At 40.3% G+C, this 16174-nt stretch overlaps 1 protein-coding gene across 2 annotated transcripts in view; it reads right to left on the bottom strand.

Moving 5' to 3' along the window:
- Positions 1-16174, bottom strand: part of LPP (LIM domain containing preferred translocation partner in lipoma) — a 659735-nt gene that overhangs the window by 492518 nt on the left and 151043 nt on the right. For both annotated transcript variants that reach the window (XM_080814680.1, XM_080814681.1), the window contains exon 3: positions 4486-4549. The gene's annotated coding sequence lies outside the window, so the exon portion shown is untranslated. The remainder of the gene's footprint in view (positions 1-4485; positions 4550-16174) is intronic.

Here is a 16174-nt window from a genome sequence, read left to right as displayed (position 1 = left end):
TTCCATAATCCTCTTCCCTATGCTGCCGCCACACACACACACACACACACACACACACACACGCATCACACACGAGTTAAAAAACACTGCCTTAGGCAAGTCCCTTGACAAAAAGAGACCTTCCCACTGAGGGGGGAAAAAAGGTAATTTTAATATTTAAAAGGCTGAGGGAGGCAAACACACTGTTTAGAACCTCCACGGGCAGTGAAAATTGAGATAAGGAGCACTCCAAACCCAGAGAAAGGCGGTTCTGGGTTCAAGACCTGGCTCAGCTGCACATTGCTCTGGGACCAGGGGCTAACCGGAGACTCATGGAAATCAGAATGGAGAGAAACTCTGACGTCATCTATTTCACCTCCTTCTCCTCTCACCGCATAGATGGAGAAACTGAGGTTCAGGGCAAGGTCATGGCTTCACTGGAGTCAAAGCAGATTAATTAAAGCCAGAATTTGAACTTCAGACTCGGCAAAATGATTTTCACACTCTGTATTTCAGTATCAGAAGGTCCAAAATATGTGCTTAGATCCAGTGTCCTCTAAACTGACTCCTAAATGATGGATAATTTCAACTCCCTCCTCTGGACCTGGAAATCTCATGAACACATGAGTTTGGTTTTGGCAAAGATCACTCCAGCTGCTTCTCAGTCCAGCCCAGTCCCATAAGAACAAGGCAGAGAGACAGTCTGAAAGAATGAGAGATGCTGCCATTAATCTTGTGTAGCGCTGCACCTGGGAATTACAGGCCTTGAACCAGATTTCACTGTGTTGGCTATTACTCTCCTGTCCTCTTCCTTATTAATCCTTCATCCGTCTTCTCTTTATTAATGCTCCCAACTATGCACAGTAAACAGCCAGCTAGGAGCTCATCCTCAGCCTCCCATAACTCACTGGATCAAAAAAGGGCAGGAGGCGGGTGGAGGAAACAGAGGTGATGTCAGGGTCAAGTAATCTCTTACAGGAAGGGCTGCAGGGGAATCCATAGTGTCCTAATAAAACACAGACAGCAGAAGCCAGTCAGAATCTCTTACCCCACTGCCCCAAGGAATTAACAAGAATGGCTGGAATCCACCTTTGCTTTAAAAGCATCTCAAACCCCTGCACTGCCACACAATGGCCCTTTAAATACTGGGACGAGAAAGGAGAATTTATAGAAAGAGACCTCTCTCCTCAAACAGAGACAGAACTATGGAGTCAGACGAAAAGTCTAGACCAGGATCTGCCACTAATACCCTAGACAAACTGGACTCCTTCCTTGACCCCAAGTCTCAGTCTCTAATAAGGGAATTTGGCTAGACTGGCTCTTAGAGTCCCCTCCCTCCGGCTTTGACATTCTGACCTCTCCTTACAGGTCAAGGACTCAACCTGGAAAAATCCAACAGAAGACCCCAACGATGTTAACCAGCGCATAAGTTTCCCAGACCCTCTCAAAATGAGACACAGACTATGGAGTAGAGAAACATGGAGGAAGATGGACTTGATTTCTTCCTTTCTAACCAGAACCTGAAAGTTGCTGGAGGTAAGGGATAGCCACTGCGTACACACCCCACTATGGCATAGAGAGAACCCAAATCACGAACTGCTCTTCTGATAGGTAGAAGATCCAAAGCTAATAGAAAAATGCCTACTTCCAAGCACTGGCTCTGTCACAGGGTCCTAAGACTTACCTAGGGCTTCAGAAACATGACAGCAGGAGAAAGAAAAGACTGGCTAAGAAATAAAAATCACAGACAATAGGACATTTGACTAGAAGTCATGCCATGATCAACAGGTCCAACTCCATCTGTTGTTAGATGCTGAAATGGACCCTAGAGAGGGAAAGTGACTGGCCAAGGTGACACGGCCAGAGCTGGGGTCAGAACTAGATTCTCATGACTTCTGGTTCGCACAGCACGACATAAAACACATGGTTCCACTCCCCAAAACGATGCTATTCTACCCAGGTAACTCCGAAATGATTTCATGTATCACTCCTGCCTCTATCTCCACCTCAAAAAGCAGTAACTGGTTAAACGGATTTAAGGTAGACTAGGGCCATTTCCATCAAATTATAATAAAAAATTCACCCTAGCAATATAGACAAGTCCATGGTAATTAATTCAGTGTTATTCATCCTCGCTAATGAATCAGCCTGTGGAAAACAAGGATCATCAGCGGTCTCCAGCAGGCCAGAAGCCTATTCTTGTTCAAGTACAGATCTTGCCTATTAAAGAACATTGGGTATCAGCTCTAAATAGTAAACAGGGTATACTGTTTCAGATTCCATGAAGTGCAGCTTTAAATAGATTTGGTTTGGAAATGGAACAGGGAACACACCACAGTCAGTGGATCAACGCTGAAAGCAGAGAAAAACATGATTACTCTCATTAAGTGGGTACCTGTTGACACATCTACTGTCAAGTCTAATTATTTATTTAAACTGTTATTCTTTCTTCATTACTGCCACTGATACCAATGATTACCACAAGATTATTTTCAGTTTCTACAGCATGCCCCCAGAATATTTACTTCTCTGCCTCCCAAAGGTTATTGGAGAAGTTTTTGTCCTTCCCTGCCCACCAATCCCCACCTCCAAAATATGGATGGAGAGCTAGATGGACGGGTGAAAAGACAGAGATGAAATCCCTCTTTCTCAAGAGCAATTATTTCTCAACCTTTCAAGTCTTGCTTAAACCCCTATTCGTAGTTTCAAGATGGGTTTCCGTGCAGAACAGGGGCATACTTACAGTGTTTCCAAGCTTACTCTATTAATATTTAACAACTGGCATTTGGAGAAAAGTTAATATAACCGCAGCTTCTAAATGAACCACTTAGATCTCTGCCTAACAGGGCTATCAAAAACTACAGTATTACACGTCTACACGACATTCTTTTCTGATAGATTTATCCACGAAAACACATGAAATATATTAGAAAGCAGTTTTTGCAGGAGTTATTTAGGGACTAGAGAGGGACCGAAAGATGGGCAGGAGGCATCCCTATGTTTTTGGCCACTACCATTTTGTATAACCCTCTCTTTCGTAGGAATGAGAATAAAACCTAAACAATAAGCAGCTGCTCTGTCTGATCTAATTACAGAGGAGTTCCACAGTCCATACATCACCCACCTCGTTTGCCCATGACACGTTCTTCTGTGACATGTATGGTGAATAGCAGCTTTAAAAACTGTATTAATTTTTAAAAGTATTAAAATATGTTGTTGATATATATAATATAATATAACATATGTTATATTAATAACACCATAAAATTTCTACTCGATACTAAACTGTTGATTCTGACAAATATGGAGCATGACAACAAACTTCAATTTTTTTCAAAGGTCTGTATAACTAAAGTCACACTACAGGTCAAGATCATGGAAAAAACATACCAAAGCCATGACTGAAATATTCAGCAAAACATACGTTTACAGTATTTTATGTGCCGATATCAAATCTTCCACAGAGTTGCTATCCTACAGAGCCCGACATTAGGAACACCATATCGAGGGTGTCACCACTTTTTCACCCAAGACTTCTCAAAGACGACATGGAACCCAGCAGAGCTGACTGGGAAGTACAAATATTGGCTGGTTAGCTGCAAAAGAAAACTCCCATCTTGCAAATTTTGCAACTACCATGCTTCCTTTAAATTTCTTTCTGGCCCCTGTTTTCTTGACAAACTCCAGACAAATACGTTCTTTTGCCAAAGGCCCAGCTCCTTAGCACTGGTCCCCCCCCCAGAACAGGGGCATGTACATACTATGAGGCCTGAGTCTCAAAAACCTCTAACTCATTTTCTGTATTCTTAGGATTTCGGTGTTGCCACCGTAGCCCTGAATAATGTGTTTCAGAGATCTTCTGGGGGCAGCTAAAAGACAGTGACAGACATGACAAGCGGAGTTTCGTCCCTTCAGAGCCAGGAAGCATTGGCAGAACGGTATAGTGAAAAATTCCCCTCCACCAAGGGCCAGGAAACCAGAGAGAAGCCCTCCTGCCATATGCTAGCTAGGGATACAAAGAGACAGTACAAAGGAACATAGCACATTATGGGGACACCTGGGTGGCACAGTCAGTTAAGTATCCAACTCTAGGTTTCAGCTCAAGTCGTGATCTCCCAGTTGTGGGATCAAGCCCCGCATTGGTCTCCATGCTCAGCGGCCTCTGCACCCACCCCCCCACCACTCATGCTCTCTCCCTAAATAAATAAATAATATTAAAAAAAAAAAAAGGAGTACATAGCACATTATAGACACTTAAATACTTGTAAAATCTGAATTTTCTGCATTCTTTGTGTTTTTGGTATTAAACCAGGAAGGCTACAAATTGAAAGGGTAATATTAAATCAAGGAGAGAGAAAAGGATGGCTGTTCACTGCTTCGGCCATTTTTTCAGGTTGTAGTGCTCATGAAATACTTTTGCATTTCTTCTGTAAAATCAACCTTCATCATCGTCGCCAGGAAGCCTATTAGCATTTCATAAATATGAAGAGGGCGATCCTCTCTTACCTCAGATAGCAAGTTCCTGGAATGGTCAGACAACACAAGGTTTGGCAGACGGCAAGGCTGGTGTCTGTAAATGAAAAAGGTAAGCGTTACTCTTAGGCCTTAAACTATATTTATCATAAATTCAGATATATAGAGCAGTTTCTTGTTTTGTAAAACATTTTCACGTTCATTATCTCATGTCACTCCACAAGCACCCAGAGAAGAAGCGAGAAGATTTGTGCATGTCCCACGGCCTCCCCTCATAACGACACAAAGAATGTTTGTTTCAAAAGACAACGCCTCAAAATTTAAAAATTATATGTCCTCTCAACCCCAGAAAGCAAGAGACGCTGCTTTAGGTGAAGGACCTTGCTTCACCGGTGAGGAAACAAAAAGGCATGGAGGAAGAGACAGAAGGAGAACGGAACAAACATATTTCTCATGACTAACTTCACAAATACATTATGAGTGACTATTACTGTCTTCATTTTACAGATATGGAAATGGAAGTTCAGGAAAGGGAGGTGGGTGACTTGTCCAAGACTACATAGTACATGCAGCAGGGTACAAGTTTGGACTCTCAGTCTCTGCCTGTTGGTCCAGTGATCTTTCCTTTATAGCTTAGTCTCTCCTGGGCTATTAGGTTAGGAAAACACAAACAACACACTGACTTTATCCACCAGGCTAGGAGGGAGAGGAAATAATACAATAAAACCAGAACATCTGATTGACATGAGAAAGTGGAAAAAAACACATGGGATTTATAGCCAGTCAGACTTGTCTTCCTCTTAAGGATGTCCTTAGGCAAGTTACCTAAACTCTTTGAGTGTCAATTTCCTTATATATAAATGGGAATTATAATATCTACTTCCTGGCCAAAACTCAAACTTTTTTTTTAAAGATTGTATTTATTTATTTAACAGAGAGAGAGAGGTCACAAGTAGGCAGAGAGGCAGGCAGAGAGAGAGGGGGAAGCAGGCTCCCCACCAAGCAGAGAGCCCAATGTGGGGTTCAATCCCAGGACCCTGAGATCGTGACCTAAGCTGAAGGCAGAGGCTTAACCATGGAGCCACCCAGGCGCCCCATAAGATTTTCCTCCATTATTTCATATCTACAGGAATGGACAGTGGTGGTATACAAAGCATGAATATTTCTTCCTATGAGCCCGTGTTTATCTGATCAAAGAACGATGTTATAAGCACATAATGCTGGAGAATATCTCTGGGTTGGGAATTTCTTTGATTCATATGCCTAGTTCTAAACCACTGTGATATTTACCTATGTGTATGTCCCACGGGCTCCCCTAACAATGACACGGAGAATATTTGTTTCAAAAGACAACACCTCAAAATTTAAAAATTATGTGTCCTCTTGACCCCAGAAATCAAGAGATGCTGCTTTAGGTAAAGGATGTGCAGGTGCATCTCAAATCGTTTGAAAGTCTGTGCCTTTGGGCTGGAAGTTCATTCCTTAAGTTCAGAGAGATGGAGCTTCCAACAAAAGAACATAGGGGAGTCAAATAGGATGAAGAATAAAACATGGTAGGTAAGATACCTTGCAAGAAAGTCTTGTCACAGGCCACCAAAATCATTGGTCAAATGACCAAAAATTGGTCATTATGACCAATTTTACCAAGAAGGAAACCAAACTTCCAAGATCATATGGTTAATACAGAGCAGACCAAAATATAACCTTGAATCCTGACACCAGAACCAGTAAGAACCCTTCTATTACATGATGCAACCTCCCATTTGGGAGTACATACCATATAAAAGTGAACTGTAAAGTCACCAAAGCACGTTTAGTATTGAGCCCTGCTTCCCTGACAAGTGAAAGGAGAGAGAGAGAGAGAAGACTTCATATCTGTGGTCTAACCAGAAGGTGACACATTACAAAGCTGTTCAATACAGAGTTACCATGCAGACGTTCTCAGCTCTCCCCAGTGCAGTTTCAGAGATACAACATCTTTGGCAAATTCTCAAAACATAAGCCACAGAAACAAAGAAGCCAGCACCCCTGAATTCTCTCTCACCCCTGAATTCTCTCTCACCAAGAGGTCTCAATGCTCAGCAGTAGAGAAGCTAAAGCCCCTCGCTACGAAGTTCACCAGCCCTCTTCACATGATTCGAGGGTCAAGTGTCCTCAGTAACTCAGGTGTATTACCTAAGGCAAGGGAGTTCTCCACTAGACCCAGTGGCAAGCCCCACTGGAGCATCTTTTTAATAAAGCCAGTCATCCTGAGCCACCTCTGTATTTATGACTGCTGACCAAGACCATGGCAGTCTGCATCCTTCGTCAAACCACCTGTCCTCTCTCAAGAAAAACATTCTCATCTTCAGAAGCAATCTCAACCCAAAAGAAAGAAACCGGTATGCTCGGCATTCAGTTTACAAACCTTCAACCTATTCATTCAAGTACAGGCAAAAGCAAGACTCACCAAGTCAACTTGGAGCTCGGATGGAATCACTGATAATTTACACTGTATTTCGGGGAAAACATGAAGGAACAAATGAAGCCAATGAAAAAGACAGAGAGGAAAAAGGCAGAAAGGAATGGAAGGATATAAGAAATGAGGAGAGCAGAGAGAACTGCTCCAGTAGGTTTTTCACAAACCACAGTGGCTTCTGAACAGACCCAGGTACCGCAGGACAATTTTTAACCAACACAATTCTGCGATAATGAACCTCACAGTACGAACACAAATTCCAGCCAACTGACACCAGAATCACTGTGGCCAATGTAAAGATACCTCTTAATACTGGATATTTTACAAGTGCCATAGTACCAACGACCAACATGACAGAGCCTTGTAAAAACTTGCACTAAGTCAACAAATGGTTAACCCCTGAGCACCGTGGTCCCAGATGTCCCCCCTGAATATGAGGGTGTTATCTTGAAAAGAAGAGCTGGATGGGGAATGAGTGCCTGGGTTCTGCTCTTAGCACTTTAACTCCCAAATCTTCTGTATTAGAAGTTGTACGAAATATGTTTTTATGTGTTTGTTTGTTTGTATCTCTTTTCATAGGTCTTGACCACGGCTGTCCCTAAACCACCTGTGAAAGGCCAAAAATTACTTTGTTTGCATTTTGTGTGTCTGCCTAAGTTTTAGGTAGGGGTAGAGGTAGAGGGAAAGGATTAGTAAGATCGATTTAAATTAAACTATTTACTTGTTTAAATTAAATCATATACTAGATTTGCTTAAATTAAACACTGTCATAATCTTTTATATGATTATTAGGAAGTCTGTCTCTGAAAACAATTGAAATGTTAGACCAGGCCAAAGGCATTAGGTAACAAACAATAAAAGGCCTCAACTCCCACCATCAGATCCCATACAAAGAGCATTTTTAAATGCACTCTACTCTCTCACCCGCCACCCTAAGATACTTAGCAAGAATACAACATATTCCATGGCTTATGAATGATTTGGTTGTCTCATTAAAGTAATGTTTGCCAGTATTTAATTGCTTCCCTCCCTGATTTTAATTTCCTCACCTGTCAGCATCTATCAGAGGCACTGAGATCTTCTGACATCCTGGCTGATTGTGTTGAAATTAATCAGATTTTTAAAAAGTAAATTGCTTTGGCCTAAAGGTAATGCTCAGCTTCTTAATGTGATATTTATAAGGGTTCTATCAATGAACTTATAATCTAGAAATTAGATGAGAGGCTTTAGGAATCCTAAGCAAAAATATAAGTAGCTTACAGATTTCCAGCACTGGACTTTAAAAGGTCAGGACTTAAAAAAAAAAAAAAAAAATTCAATCAACAAGTGCTTATTATAAGGACATACAGCACTTGCCCGCAGTCTCTTTTGGCTAAATGGAAGAGAGGAAGACATAAAGCTACCTTAGAAAGCATGGAGAAACAGGTAAAAATGAAGTTGAACTCATTTTGACCGAAGGAGCTGACAATCTGATCACTCAAAGGGAGCATTTTGATCTACAATTGTGACCAGTTATATACATTATGTTCTCACACAGATTAATGATTCTACTCTGTATCTCCATCCAGTGGGGTGAAGCTGGTGTTACTGTTAGTAATAGTAGCAATATTCCCATTCCACAAGTAACAAAGCCGAGACACAGAGTGGTGAAGGGACACCTTCCTAGATGCCTCATTACGGGCAGACCAGGTCCTGTGATCTGCATAAAATGAGACATACAGCATGATCATCTTGGAATAGAAGAGAGAAAAAAATTCTTTGCAAACCCTCCATCCATAATTATTCAGTGTTAACTCTTAAGCTCTTATCTATCAGTAACAGTGCTTAAGACACTCAGGAAACCCACAAGCACTAAGCTGTTCTATAAGAAGTAGATGAAATGATGGATTGAGAAATACTTTGTAGTATGTCATACTATCATGAGATTATTTTTTTTTTTTAAAGATTTTATTTATTTGACAGACAGAGATCACAGGTAGGCAGAGAGGCAGACAGAGAGAGAGGAAGGGAAGCAGGCTCCCCGCTGAGCAGAGAGCCCGATGTGGGGCTCGATCCCAGGACCCTGGGATCATGACCTGAGCCGAAGGCAGAGGCTCTAACCCACTGAGCCACCCAAATTGCTACTTTGGAATGCAGAAATATGCATTCAGGCAGTAATTAGGTCCCAAAAGCAAACCCATATATATTAGCATCACATCTATCTTTCAGTTATTCTGCTAGTTCTAAGGTCCCTAAAATAAACAGAAGAATGAAAAATGTTGTATGAATACCATTGGAGGGAGGAGGAGAGTCAAAGGGAACACATGGAACTTGGTGGTTGATTTTCACAGAATCATCTTATTATTAACCATACACAATCTAAACCCTAGTAGGGTCTTATTTTTCCAATGGACTTTAAGCCCCTTACTCAACTTTTAAGATTCCCAACCTAGACCTGACTCTTTTTCCAACCTAGAAAGGTTTGGTGAAGTAGCCCTTCTCATATCCCTGGTAGGATCTATTTCTAGATCACCAAAATTACCACCCTGTCTTAATATGTTTATTTGATTATGTGTCTTGAGGTAAGAAACCCTGTCTAACTCAGTTTTTTGAAGCCCAAACCCAGAATCTGATCTTTAGTACTCACGAAAATCTTGAATGAATGAATGCATGGACAAATTAAAACAGTGTTTTATGTAATTCCTAGGGCACCTAGCTCAACGCATGTCCTATTAGAAGTGTTTAGTAAATGTTGGTTGAATTGACATTAACTGAATATTTAATTTAAAATATATTATTCAACTAAGCAACTCTAAAAGCTACTAAGTGAGGAGTCCAATGAGAACTTGAGTAACCTGCAATGGCCCAGTCATCATTAACCCCATTAAAGGTATGGACAAATGTTCTTCACAGGAAAAATAATAAAAGCTTAATACACAAGTAGAGATGTAGGCAGGAGTTGAATAAATTCATGTAGACAAAAACAGGACTTGCAAAAAATAAAAATAAAAAATAGGGGGTGCCTGGGTGGCTCAGTGGGTTAAGCCGCTGCCTTCGGCTCAGGTCATGATCTCAGGGTCCTGGGATTGAGTCCTACATCAGGCTCTCTGCTCAGCAGGGAGCCTGCTTCCCTCTTTCTCTCTCTCTGCCTGCCTCTCCATCTACTTGTAATCTCTGTCTATCAAATAAATAAATCTTTAAAAAAAAATAGGATTTGCAAAAAAAAAAAAAAGGGTAATTTCTATACAAAGTAACATGAATGAGATCTAGAAACATCTAGAAATAATCTAGAAGTAACAAGAATTTTTTTTAGGATTGTAGGTATGAATAAAATCTAGAAAGAAAGGATAGGGAAAGAAAGGGAGAGAGACAGGGAGAAATTCTTAAAATAATGAATTCTAAAATTCAACTCATACCTATAAAAAATAAAAAGAAATCATTGAAAACAATCAAAAAAACTAAAAGCCTACTGAATGGGAGAAAAATATCTGCAAATGACATATCTGATAAAGGGTTAGTATCCAAAATATATAAAGAACTGATACAACTTAATGTCAAATAAACCCAAACAATCCAATTAAAAAACAGGCAGAAGACATGAACAGACATTTCACCAAAGAAGACATCCAGAGGGCCAACAGACACATGAAAAGATGCCTAACATCACTCATCATCAGGGAAACACAAATCAAAACTACAACGAGATATCACCTCACCTGTCAGAATGGCTAAAATCAAAAACACAAGAAATAAGAAGCGATGGAAAGGATGTGGAGAAATAGGAATCCTCTTGTAGTGTTGGTGGGAATGCACACTGGTACAGCCACCACGGTTAGAGAATGGAGATTCCTCAAAAACTTAAAAATATAACTATTATATGATACAATAATTCCACTGGGTATTTACCCAAAAAATACAAAAACACTAAATCAAAAAGATATACGCACCCCTATGTTTACTGCAGTATGATTTATAATAGCCAAATTATAGGAGCAGCCCAAGTGCCCACCGACAAAGGAATGGATAAAGAAGAGGTGGTGGGGGTGCCTGGGTGGCTCAGTGGGTTAAAGCCTCTGCCTTCGGCTCAGATCATGATCTCAGGGTCCTGGGATCGAGCCCCGCATTGAGCCCCGCATCGGGCTCTCTGCTCAGTGGGGAGCCTGCTTCTTCCTCTCTCTCTGCCTGCCTCTCTGCCTACTTGTGATCTCTGTCTGTCAAATAAATAAATAAAAATCTTAAAAAAAAAAAAAAAAGAAGAGGTGGTGTACATATATACATATGTATATGGAGATCTGAGCTGTTGTTTTATCTCTCAGTATTGGGCATCTAAATCTAGGAAACACAGAGTTACAGTGGCCCATCTTGAATGCTGACGCCTTCCCACTGTCAGGATGCTACACATGCTTTTCCTGACATTTACATATATCTAAATATATATAACATATATTTTTATATTTTTATATATTATTAATATTTATCTATTGTATTATATGTTATTGACATTTCTATTAATATTACTATTAATGTTCATATTATATTACTATTTATAGATATTTACTATTATTTATATTATATACATATATAATTATATATTATAAAAATATATATGCATGTATGTCATATACATACGTATGTATGTATGTATACATACAATGGAATAGGATTCATCCATACAAAAGAATGAAATCTTGCCATTTGCAATGGCATGGACCTAACTAGAGAGTATTATACTAAAGTTAAATAAGTCAGAGAAAGAAAATACATGATTTCACTCACACGTGAAATTTAAGAAATAAAACAAATGAACAAAGCAAAAAAGAGACAAACCAAGAAACAGACTCTTAACTATGGGGAATAAACTGATGGTTACCAGAAGGGAGGTGGGTGAGGGGGTGGGTGAAACAAGCGATGGCGATTAAGAGTGCACTTACCACGAGGAGCACTGAGTGACGTGTGGACTTGCTGAATCACTATACTGTACCCCTGAAATTAACGTAACACTGTATGTTACCTATATGTTAACTGTACTGGAATTAAAATTTTTAAAAATGAAATCATTGGAAAGATTAAAGACAAAAAGAGTTAATCAAGCAAAAAGTAACATTTATTAAACAAAGTACATTTCTGCAACTGAGCCAAGCATTTTGCGTACTTCAATCCTTAAAAATATTCTTAGAAGTCATTATTATATACATTTTGTATCTGAATAAACCAAGGCTCAGAACAATTAAGTAATCTGGCTGAGTTCCCCGGCTAGTAAGTTATGGTACTAGAATTTATATCCTAGCTATTTTTCCTTAATTATTGAAGTATACTTGATACACAATGTTACATTAGTTCCATGTGCACAAGTGTTCCATAGATACACATGGTGATCCAACAGTAAGTCCTGCTATGCTCACCACAAGGGAAGCTACCACCTGTCATCATATGATGCTATCACAAGATCACTGACTCTATTCCCTATGCATATCCCAGCTTTTAGACCCACAGACTCATACTGTTTCCATATCTAACAGAGAAGTGGGCTGGAAAGAGAACTTTAGAGGTAGAAGTCATGGCAGAAATCCAGAAAGTGATGCGGATCTGGCGGGGAGGGGTTTGGATAAAGAATATAAGCATCCAAACCTGCTACAATCCTAAGAGAGACATAACAAGCATTGAAGGGGATGGAGGACTCAAAGCTACCCTTGAGAATCGGAGGACTGGTCATGTATAAGACACGCTACACGTTTGCAAAATACACAGCGCTAGAACTCTTAGGGCTGAAACCATGAAAACTCCAGTTTCAGAACAATGCAGAGGAGAACTTTAAACATGAAGCTGTCCAGCAGTAGAACAAATGGCGTCCCCAAGAATTGGAAGTGCTCAAGTAGAGGCTCCATGGCCATCTGTCAGGGAAGGCGTGTGTAGCATCCCGGCAGCGGGAGGGAGTCAGCATCCGAGGATGGGCCGCCGCAGCTCTGTGCCTCAGAGATTTAGCTGCCCAGTGCTGAGAGAGAAACAACAGCTCAGATCTCCAGATACCAATCTGAAGAACAGCCTTTAAAAAGGAGACCCCTGGGTGAAAAGAGCACCCATTCAGCACCTCCATGGAGAGGCCAGGATGCGCCACACACAAGACAGGCAGAAAACACATTTGAAAGAGTTAAACCTGAACTGCTGGTACATAGTATGTGAGCCTCATAAATGGCTAGACGGAGCCACAACCTAAGTCTCAGAAAGAAAGAGAAGAACCTAAATGGTCCACACGGAACCAAAGGTACAAACCATCTGGTTTATGCAAAGAAAAGGAAGTCATGGATGGCCTAAGTGTAGGGAAGAGCTGATTCACGGGGTCACCGAACATCACATCAGAGCTCACTTCCGGTAACCGAGATAGCTGCGGAGGAAGCAGAAGAATGTTAGAAAACAAAGTAAAAAAAAAAAAAAAAAAAGGGCAAAAAAGCTGACAGGTGGGAGAGAGCCATGAAATGCTGAATGAGAACTAGGAACAAAGGAGATCGCGCAAAAGAAAACTCAACGTATTGGAAAATGAGAGAAGAATCCATTTGAAAGTGCACTGGCCCACAGTTTATAGTCAGCCAGATTCATTCATTTTCATACACTGTGACCTGTCTCACCCCGATCCCCCAAAAATCTACTGTAAATAAGAGAGGGGAACTGAAGAGAAAACATGATATCTGGGTCGGGCACTACGGCCTTTCCCAGCACCCACCATTGTAGTGTCAGTCTGACCAGTTTTTACTGAAGAAAACAGATCACATAAAATATTAACATTGGTAAGAACGAAAGCAAAGGGTAATTTATATTGGGCGTCCTCCCTCCCAGAGGAAAGAAAAAAGGGAGGGAGAGGATTCTAGTAGAGAAGTGGGAGGCAGGGGTCGTCCAGCAAGATGAATTCGCCATGACAGAAAAGAGAATGGGTGTGTGTGCAGTTACTTTTCCTGGGACTCTGAGCTAAGCCAGGTGAAGAAGGAAGTGGCTACTTCAGCCCAAAGTCCCTGAGTCTTTTTCCCCCCCACAAAGCTGAAATTCTAAACCAGAAAATGAACAAGCACTGAACCACTCCTTCAACTTCTCTCAGGTCTCGGCAAACACAAAACCCTTTCTGTTTAAAGAGCAGCAGTGGTCACTACGAAAAGTGGTACAGGGCTGAGCACAGAGTGGGGAAAATAAGCCAAGGGCTTCATAAGCCAAATATATATATATATATATATATATATATATATATATATATATATATGGAAATCTTCAAATAAATTCAATAATTATATATATTTCGCATCACATATTCACAAAAGAAGTTCAGAAACGTCTACCTTGAGATTCCTGAAACTGGCACAGGAAATCAAAAGAAGAAAAGAGGAATTCACTAATAACTGGGTTCTTGTCCAAGCTCTGCCACTAACCAGTGCTGTGGTCCTGGCTAGGCCCCTTTCGGCTCTGCTCGTCTAAAAAACGAAAGGACAGGATTAGATCAGTGGCTCTCAATGCCTATGATGAGTGTTCTTCAGTGTTGACATTGGCACTGATGGGGCAAGAGCAATCAAGAGAGGGTAAAAATGACCAAAGTCGTAACACAAATCGAGCAGTGGCACCAAAATGTCCTGAGAGCCATTGTATGTTTCACCACCGGGTCCCCACAGGAAAGGGGAGACGGAGCTAGTTCCACTTACAATGCTCCACCATGCACTAAACGTGATTAATTTTATGAAACTCAATCTCTGAGCACACGCCTCACTAATATCCCGCATAACAAAATAGAAAGTAGGCACAAAGACCTTCTGCTGAAACCTGAACGACAACGGTCATCTTCAAGAAATGCACTTGTATGACTGTCCAAATCAACAGCTAACCCGACAGCTCTTTGCATAGAACACCCACTTTTATTTGAAAGAATGACTGACAAACTGTGGTCATTCAGACTTGGCATTGCCTGACACTGTCTCAAAAATAAACCAAGATAATCCATCAGTTCAAGGAAAACAATTAACAGAATTTGTTGCCAATGATAAAAATCAGTTTTAAGGTAAAAATTAGAATTTTAAAAACCTTGCATCTACTATTATTGTATACTTGGTATATTCCTAATAATTTTATAATAATATATGATAATTATAAATACATATAATAATAATATAGTTTTTGATGAAAGCAGTGGTGATATTAATGAATGTGATTTTGTTGTTGTTATAGAATAAAACTTGTCAACATCTGGAAAATTAAAGTGAGCCAGTATTTCCAAATGAGCAATTTGTGGTGTTACAGAGGTGGAGCTCAATTCAAAGTGAATATTAGACCAATGAATTTTAATATAACACAGTATAAAGAAGTTTAGTGAAACGACTTCAGATTTCACATTAGGGAACCACCACTTGTCAAGTTTTGGTGTAATATTAAAAAAGGAAACCCATAATTGCGTCTTTTCTACTTCTTCTTCCAGTCCTTTGGTAAATTCCTTCAGGATTTTCTTTATAAGCTTTAATCAAAGCATATGTTGTGACAAATTGACATTTTTCTCACTATTTTTTTGAAAATGTACTCATTTTCATACAAACATTTTTCTTTCAAATCTTTTCTATTTCTATTTTAATTTCTAAGATGAATATAATTAGCTATCACCCATATAAACAAAAACTCATGTTAAAGAATGTAAATAGGTCCTGAGACAAACCCACAGCACTTGGACGTGACTTACGTTATGCTCCCTTCCAGCCCAATATCAATCTCCTTTGCTTCTAAACCACGAGGGAAGACACAGAGTGGCTCAGCAATGCCTTCAGACCCTGCTCCTGTCCACCGTTACGTAGCGGCCACGTCCGTGAACGTTTGGAAACACTGAAACATCTGTGCGACTTCTCAGAGTAGGCCCCTTGTTAGTAACAAATATTTACTGTGTGCCTTCCATGGGGTAGGCACCGGTTAAGAGGACACTTAGATCGGAATCCAGACTCCACGACTATTTGGGGCATCCTCTCGGTCAAAATACAAAATCTCTCTGCATCTGTTTCTTTAATGTGAAATAAGAATGGCAGTAGAGCTACTTCATAAGATTTATTGTGTAGTTCCACTGAAATGACCCATTAAAATCCTTATTACAGGGGCACCTGGTTGGCTCGGTCAGTTAGGCATCTGCGTTTAGCTCAGGTCATGATCCTAGGATCCTGGGATTTGAGCCCCAGGTCAGGTTCCCCAATCTTGCTTTTTCCTCTTCCTCTGCTCATTGTCTCTCTCTCTCTCTCTCTCTCTCAAATAAATAAATCCAACCCTACAACACACAAT

Source organism: Martes martes (genome assembly GCF_963455335.1).
Source record: "Martes martes genome assembly, chromosome: 1".
In the NCBI taxonomy this organism is placed as follows: Eukaryota; Metazoa; Chordata; class Mammalia; order Carnivora; family Mustelidae; genus Martes; species Martes martes.
The sequence above is the reverse complement of the archived record's forward strand: the minus strand, read 5'-3'. Positions and strand labels throughout refer to the sequence as shown.